The 7850-nt window shown below is 34.8% G+C and overlaps 1 long non-coding RNA gene across 1 annotated transcript; it reads left to right on the top strand.

Annotated features, from left to right (window-relative positions):
• The first annotated feature begins 283 nt into the window (after nt 1-283).
• On the top strand, nt 284-7844 carry LOC145716213 (uncharacterized). The gene is made up of 3 exons (XR_014138732.1): nt 284-5555; nt 6008-6072; nt 6540-7844. It is a non-coding gene; the product is annotated as an uncharacterized LOC145716213 (long non-coding RNA).
• Nucleotides 7845-7850: the final 6 nt, after the last annotated feature.

The raw sequence follows: 7850 nt of genomic DNA, 5'->3' as shown, positions 1-7850 counted from the left end.
ATAAATACACTTTCAACTATAAAGAAAACATCCATCTGTTTCACAGTGCTAGTCAGCATAAGGTTAGCCAACTTTTTTTTCCTTTTCCCTGCCTAATACTTTTCTGTCCCTCTTTGAATTTAGGAGCATGTATCCTGTTTGGAAATCTTTTCTTGAGGGAACAATGCAGGTAGCCCAGTCTCGGATCAATATATGTGAAAACTATAAAAACTTCATTTCTGAGCCTGCAAGGACAGTGAGAAGCTTAAAAGAACAGCAACTAAAAAGGGTATTGTTTCTTTCTTTTCTTATATGCATATTAATATCTCAGTGCTCCATTTGTAATCTGCAAGATTATATTAAATTGCATTTTAATACCTTGAGCTTTTCTGTATGGTCACAAATATTTCTGATTTCAACATGGATTTTCTGATTTCAGCATGTTACTAGGATTTTGTTGATTTCATCATATTCTTTCTAACTACTATATTTTATTAACTGACAGAAGTGAGTGTAATTTGAATCTGGACATTCTGAAAGCTCAGTGAACACTTCTTACAGATACCACTTTTCACCTTAACTCAAGTAAATAGATTTAGTTTCACAATATTGGTATAGTTTGGTGTATGTTAAAGTAGTATGTTATTAAACCCACTAAGTCTTGAAAAAATTTGTCTTAGTTTTAACTTGAGCCATATTGCATAATAATTTAAAGGAAGTTGACTCATTTTGACCAAATGTAGAAAACTTAACACCAAAAGTAGTGTGCTCTAAAGTTTAATTATATAGGTTATAAAGAAGTAAAATTTTCAAATAGGTCCATTTCTTTGATTATACAGAAGTTAAAAATTCATAGAAAAAAATCACTATTTATTAAATGTGATTTTTATGAAAAGCTTGCTATTGAAAGTAGTTGATTGAATTGTGTCCTTTTTTGGAAATAGAGTTATAAAAACAGATTATTGTGATGCCTAATAAGTAATTAAATTTTTCTTATGGAACCATTAAATACTTTAGAAAATATTAAAGTAACCATTTATGGAAATAGTAATTCAGAAGCCATCCAGTTTTTTAATTCTAATTGTCATTTGGATTTTCAGAATTGTTTTACAAACAAAATCTAAAAAAACTGATTTTGCTTATTTGTCAAAGATGATTTTAGTAGCGTTAAATGTATATTGTATGTATATAAAATTTTCATCTCTTTCAAGCATTCATGTAGTATCACTTGGTTTTAACATATTTGTATAAGAATGCCTTTGTTTTATCTTTGCTCAAAATTACCTCTTTCAAAACAAACGTGGTGAATAAACTACATGACCACTGACCAAACAGTGCTTTTGAGTTGGAAGAAAATATGCCGTATGTCTAGGTATGTAAATATCTATCCATGTGTGCAGAAAGAGGGTAGGAGATAGAGGCAGAGAATTAATGGCTAGCATAGCTTCCTAACTGGGAGGAAATACTGTTTCAGATAGCTAGTGCCTTCACCAAATCTAACCGAATTACTGGAAAGTTCTACTTTTCTTATTATAAGAAAATTTTGAAAAAGTTTACCACTGTGCTTTTCTCTTCCATTGGTAGAATAGTCTCTGCCCTGAATTTAACCAGCATTCGTGGGCAAAGGATATTTGGTGGGATTTGACAAGTCCTCATATCTGTGAATTAATTTGTTTTATATTATATCTGATAAAAGTGGTGCTATGTTCCATCTAGACATTAAGTACATATTGGGCATACCCATTAGGATTCTGAGATTACAGATGACAGACCTACTTCCAACTAGGTTAAGCCAAGAAAATAATGTATTAGCTTGTATAACTGAAAATTCCAGGGGTGGATCCAGGTGCTCAAATGATGGTATTATAATTCAGTCTTTCTTCCCATCCATTAGGTCTGCTTCATTCTTTAGCAAACGCTTCATTCTTTAGCAACTCTCTACATGGTGGCCCCAACAATGCAAGATTTACAAATCTTACAGCAAGTAATTCTACATTTTCCATTTTCCTAAAAGTTTTAATAAAACTATCCAAATTGAGGCCAGTCACAGTTCTTCCCCCATGTCAGGGGTTACAGTCCTCATTGCAAACTATATGTACTAAAAATGGGGAAAGATGATTTTCTAAAAGAAAATTGAGATGGGTTTCCAAAGGAAAACAAGGGAAATAGAGACAGAGCAAGCAAAAATAAGTAACTGCTACAGTTGGTTTCTCCGATTGTACCTCCAAGCTTTACAACAGATTGACTCCATAGGATAAATAGACCATCAATTCTTTTTCCTTTGCTTCTCTAACCTGCCCCCCATTTTTTTGCCTTCTTTTGAATTAATCTTATATTTTTCATTTCTTCTTTTTTTTTTTAACTTTAGTGTGATAAAAGCAGTTGACATGAAATTTACCCCTTTAACCGATTTTTAAGGGTACAATACAGTATTGTTATCTATAGCCCATAGTATTATACAGCTAATCTTGAACTTACTCATTCTGTGTATCTGAAATTTTGGTAGGTTAGCATTTCTCTCTTTCCTCTTCCTCCAGCCCCTGCTGACCACAATTCTATTCTTTGCTTTCATGAGTTTGATACTTCATGTAAGTAGAATCATGCAGTATTTGTCCCTTTGTGACTGGTTTATTTCACTTAGTGTAATTTCTTGCAGATTAATCTGTGTTGTTGTATATGGTAGGATTTCATTCTTTTTTTTAAGGTCAAATACTATTCCATTATGTGTATATGCTACATTTTTTATACATTTTTGCATTGATCAATACTTTGGTTGTTTCCTCACTTCTTTCTGTACTTGAGTCTGAATATTTTCTACCAGTACCTTGCAGTTCATTAATACTCTGTTTTGCTATTTCTAATGTGTTTTTAAAACATCTTTTGGAATCTCAATGTATTTTTCAGTTCTAGAGTTTTTAATTGAGTTTTTAGAAGTAGATTCTGTGGGGTCCCTGGGTGGCTCAGTCGGTTAAGCATCTGCCTTTGGCTCAGGTCATGATCCCGAAGTCCTGGGATCGAGCCCGCATCAGGCTCTCTGCTCAGCGGGGAGTCTGCTTCTCCCTTGGCCCCTCCCCCTGACTTGTGCTCTTGCTCACTCTCTTTAGTTCTCTCTCTCTCTCTCAAAAATAAATAAATATTTTAAAAAATAGATTCTTTGTTTCTGGTGCAGCTCCACATGTTTTTCTTTTACCCTCTTATATGTTACTCCTAATCTGTTTCATGATTCAACTGTCTGAATCACTGGAGGCCTCTTTTTATGGTTTACTGTTTTTCTTGGTTTTTGGTTATTGGGGTCAACTGTTTTAGTATGCCTCACAATGCTGGACATTGTGGATAGAAATTGTAGAGACTCTGGAAGACATTTTTTATTTCCAAAGAGTTAAGTTTTCTGCAGGCAGATAGAATACTGTCATCTCACCTTGATCCTGTTAGGGTCTGGTTTTAACCTTTCTTAGGGCTGGTCTATTTCACCTTTGTCCTTATTGCCAGGATTTTAACTGAAAGTGTAGGGTGCCTACCAAAACCCTTCTACTTTGACAAGACATGGCTCCAACCTTTGTCTTCTCAACGTCATGTAGCTGCTCTAATCCTCTGGTAACTGCTCAGCTCATTAGCCTTTCAGCTACTGTTTTTTATTGGATTTCTTGGGGGTTTCACCCATACATGCCATTTAGAAGTCAACCGATGACTCCGGGAAATTGCATACAGATCTTTGGACTTGCTTCTCTATAGTACCCTTCTTTCCAGATCTTAGCCTCTCAAGTTTCTACTCTTTCAGCATCCTTAAACTCCAGCCTCTGTATCCCCAGTCTAGTAAGAATGCCTTTTTCTTTGTAAACTGATTCAACAAATAACCTAAGGAAAAAAGTCACCTTAAATTTAGAGCTTACCTGGCTGTGCTTCTCTCCTTCCAGATATCGCAGTCCCATAAGTCTAATGTGTATTATTCTTCTTTAGTGCTGGTAGCTTTTAACAGTGTCCAACTTTTACAGTTTCCAGCCTAGAGGAAGGTAGTCTGAAACAACTTGTTCTGTCATTATCACAACCAAGTTTGACTTAAAGTTTTCCCTCTATAACCTTTTAATGTTCTTGTTCTTTTAAAAACTTTCTCTATTTTGACAGTTTTCTTTCCTAATACTTGGGGATAAATCCAGGCATATTATAATTATAAAGCATCTGACCATTGTGTAGATTATAATGAGAATTATATCATAGCTTTTTCTAAATCATTTTCTGTATGCTGACATTTGCTTATAAAACAAAATGAGCCACAGTACTCTAAGGCATTTGTCATTTTTATTAACTGAGGTATAACTGACATAACATATTAATTTTGGGTGTATAATATAATGATTTGATATTTGTTTATATTGCAAAATGATCACCACAGTAAGTCCAGTTAACATCCATCATTTTTTTTTTAAGGTTTTATTTATTTATTCATGAGAGACAGAGAGAGAGGCAGAGGAGAAGCTGAGCAGGGAGCCCAATGCGGGACTCGATCCCAGGACCCTGGGAACATGACCTGAGCTGAAGGCAGACGCTTCACCGACTGAGCCACCCAGGCACCCAACATCCATCATTCTTAAAATTAATTAATAACACTTTAGTTCATATCTTTCTCATGTACTAGAGTTTACATTCCTTTGAAATAGTTGGGATTTACATTAGATAACACTTTAGAGTTTGTGAACTGTTAATGTATTCATTATAGTCTCATTTGATTTTATTATGTACTTGTTAGGTATGTAAATATTATTTTACAAATGACAAAACTGAGGCTAAAAAATGTTGAAGAGACTTAGTAGTAAATAACAGAGCAGGAACTTGAATACACTACTTCCTAATTCCAAATCCTATGCAATCTTTTAAAAATGTTTAAAGTTTAATATTTATTTATTTTTTTTTTTTTTAAAGATTTTATTTATTTATTTGACAGAGAGAGACACATTGAGAGAGGAGCACAGGCAGGGGGAGTGGAGGGGGGAGAGGCAGTCTTCCCGCTGAGCGGGGAGCCCGATGCGGGGCTCGATCCCAGGACCCTGGGACCATGACCTGAGCCGAAGGCAGACGCTTAACGACTGAGCCACCCAGGCGCCCCAAAGTTTAATATTTAAATAGTTTTACAGAAAAATACATACAACCTCTTTACCTTAGTAGACTACTTAATTCCTTTACTCCTTTTATCTTCTTTGTTTTTGTAATAGTTGTAATTAATACATTGATAATTTTTTATGATCTCCTATATTTGTCATTCTCTCCCAATTCCTAATTAATTGTTCATGTTTCTATACAAGCTTTATGTTTATTATTATTATTATTTTTTTAATTATTATTATGTTTAACTCACAACCCTGAGATCAAGACCTGAGCTGAGATCAGGAGTTGGATGCTTAACCAATTGAGCCACCTAGGCACCTCTATTATTTTTTATTTCTGAATGAATTTTTAATTTATTCTGCTTTTTTAAATCATACCTCTCTTAAGTCTACAATAAAATTTTAACTTTTTTTCTTTGAAGTTATTGTCTTAGGATGAATTTCCAGGACATGACTACTGGGTCAGAGAACCTACTGGTTTGTAGGACTTTAATGTATTGGCTCAAGTTACTTTTACTTTTATTCCTGTCCTTAAGTTATTGGGAAGTATATCTATCTATCCATGATCTGTGTCATACTCAGGGATCATACTTTTAATTTCTTCACTAGAATTCTAATATCCTTGTTTTTCACCATTTCATATGACCCCTTAGCCTTAATGTAAACTTATGCATTCATTTCTGTGTTTATCAGTGCTTAGTGCTTATAACTCTTGGGAAAGAGCTGGGCTTATACCACACCGAGTCTTTTCTTAATATATAGGCATTATTAAGCTTTTTTTTAAGTATATAACTTAGTCTCTCCCAGAAAACTGAATTCCTGCAGGAGAAATTTATTTTAAATGTTGGAAAGGAAGTCCTAGGTACCTTTTTTTTTTTTTTTGCAAATTAAGTTTGATGACTTTTATTTAATAAATATTTTTGGTTCAGGCGTACCTCAGAAATATTGTGGGTTTGATTCCAGACCACCGCAATAAAGAAAATACTGCAATAAAGTGAGTCAAATGAATTTTTTAGTTTCCCAGTGTAAATAAGTTAGTTTCCACTGTACTGTAGGCTATTAAGTGTGCAGTAGCTGTGTCTAAAGAAATATACATACCATAATTTAAAAATAGTTTATTGCTAAAAAATGCTAACCATTATCTGAGTTTTCAGTGAGTCATAATCTTGTTGCTGATAGAGGGTCTTTCCTTGATGTTGATGGCTGCTGACTGATCAGGGTCGTGGTTGCTGAAGGTTGGGGTGGCTGTGGCAGTTTCTTAAAATAAGACAACAGTGAAGTTCGCTGCATCCATTGACTTTCGTTCACAGATGCTTTCTCTGTCGCATATGATGCTATTTGATAGCATTTTACCCACAGTAGAACTTCTTTCAAAATTGGAGTCAATCCTCTCAAACCCTGCCACTGCTTTATCAACTAAATTGACGTAATATTCTAAATTCTTTGTTGTCATATCAACAGTCTTCACCAGGAGTAGATTCGATCTCAAGAAACTACTTTGTTCATCCATAAGAAGCAGCTCCCCATCCATTCAAGTTTTATCATGAGGCTACAGCAGTTCAGCCACATCTTCAGGTCCCACTTCTAATTCTAGTTCTTTTGCTATTTCCACCACGTCTGCAGTTACTTCTTCCACTGAAGTCTTGAACCTTCAATTTGTAAAAAAAAAGAAAAAAAAATGCAATATCCGCAAAGCACAATAAAACAACATGAAATAAAATGAGGTATGCCTGTATTTTGCTATGTGCAGAGCACTTTCCTTTGACGAAAACCCAAATTACTCTGACTTGAAACAGTTCAGTTGGGTGATGGAAAACATTTGGTTATGGATTTATTTAAGGGTAGGGAAGAATAGATCACAAGAGATCTCTTTATTGCATTAGATAGATAGGCTATCTATCTAATATTATTTGATGAATAGTATCTTAGAAACTTATATAAAGGGAAAGAAAAAACAAGAAAAGAATCACCCTAAGTTTTCTGACGAGATTTTTGAGGAATCCTTTTAAAAATATGAACTATCATAAGATCCACCTTGACATTGTCACACATGCAAAAAATAATTTAATTAATAGCATTTTATGCATGAAAATGAATTAAGTAATTTCCGTAAGATGTTTGGTTACCCAGTACTAAGAAACACATCTTATTCTTCAAAGCGTAGGGATATAAGGAGTGAGTGGCTATGTGTGGGTCTGTGCACACATGTGCCCATTTTTTTTTTTTAATTTTATTATGTTATGTTAGTCACCATACTACATCATTAGTTTTTGATGTAGTGTTCCATGATTCATTGTTTGCATATAACACCCACTGCTCCATTCAATACGTGCCCTCCTTAATACCCATCACCGGGCTAACCCAACCCCTCACTCCCCTCCCCTCTAAAACCCTATTTGTTTCTCAGAGTCCATAGTCTCTCATGGTTCATCTCCCCCTCGGATTCCCCGCCTTCATTTTTCCCTTCCTACTATCTTCTTCCTTTTTTTTTTTTTTTAACATATAATGTATTATTTTTTTCAGAGGTACAGGTCTGTGATTCGTCAGTCTTACACAATTCACGGTGCTCACCATAGCACATACCCTCTCCAATGTCTATCACCCAGGCACCCCATCCCTCCCACCCCCACCACTCCAGCAACCCTCAGTTTGTTTCCTAAGATTAAGAATTCCTCATATCAGTGAGATCATATGATACTTGTCTTTCTCTGATTGACTTATTTTGCTTAGCATAATACCCTCTAGTTCCATCCACGTCGTTGCAAATGGCAA

The sequence above is a fragment of the Leptonychotes weddellii genome, chromosome 11 (genome assembly GCF_054177405.1).
Source record: "Leptonychotes weddellii isolate Sample4059 chromosome 11, ASM5417740v2, whole genome shotgun sequence".
NCBI lineage: Eukaryota > Metazoa > Chordata > Mammalia > Carnivora > Phocidae > Leptonychotes > Leptonychotes weddellii.
This window is presented reverse-complemented; position numbering and strand designations above follow the sequence as displayed.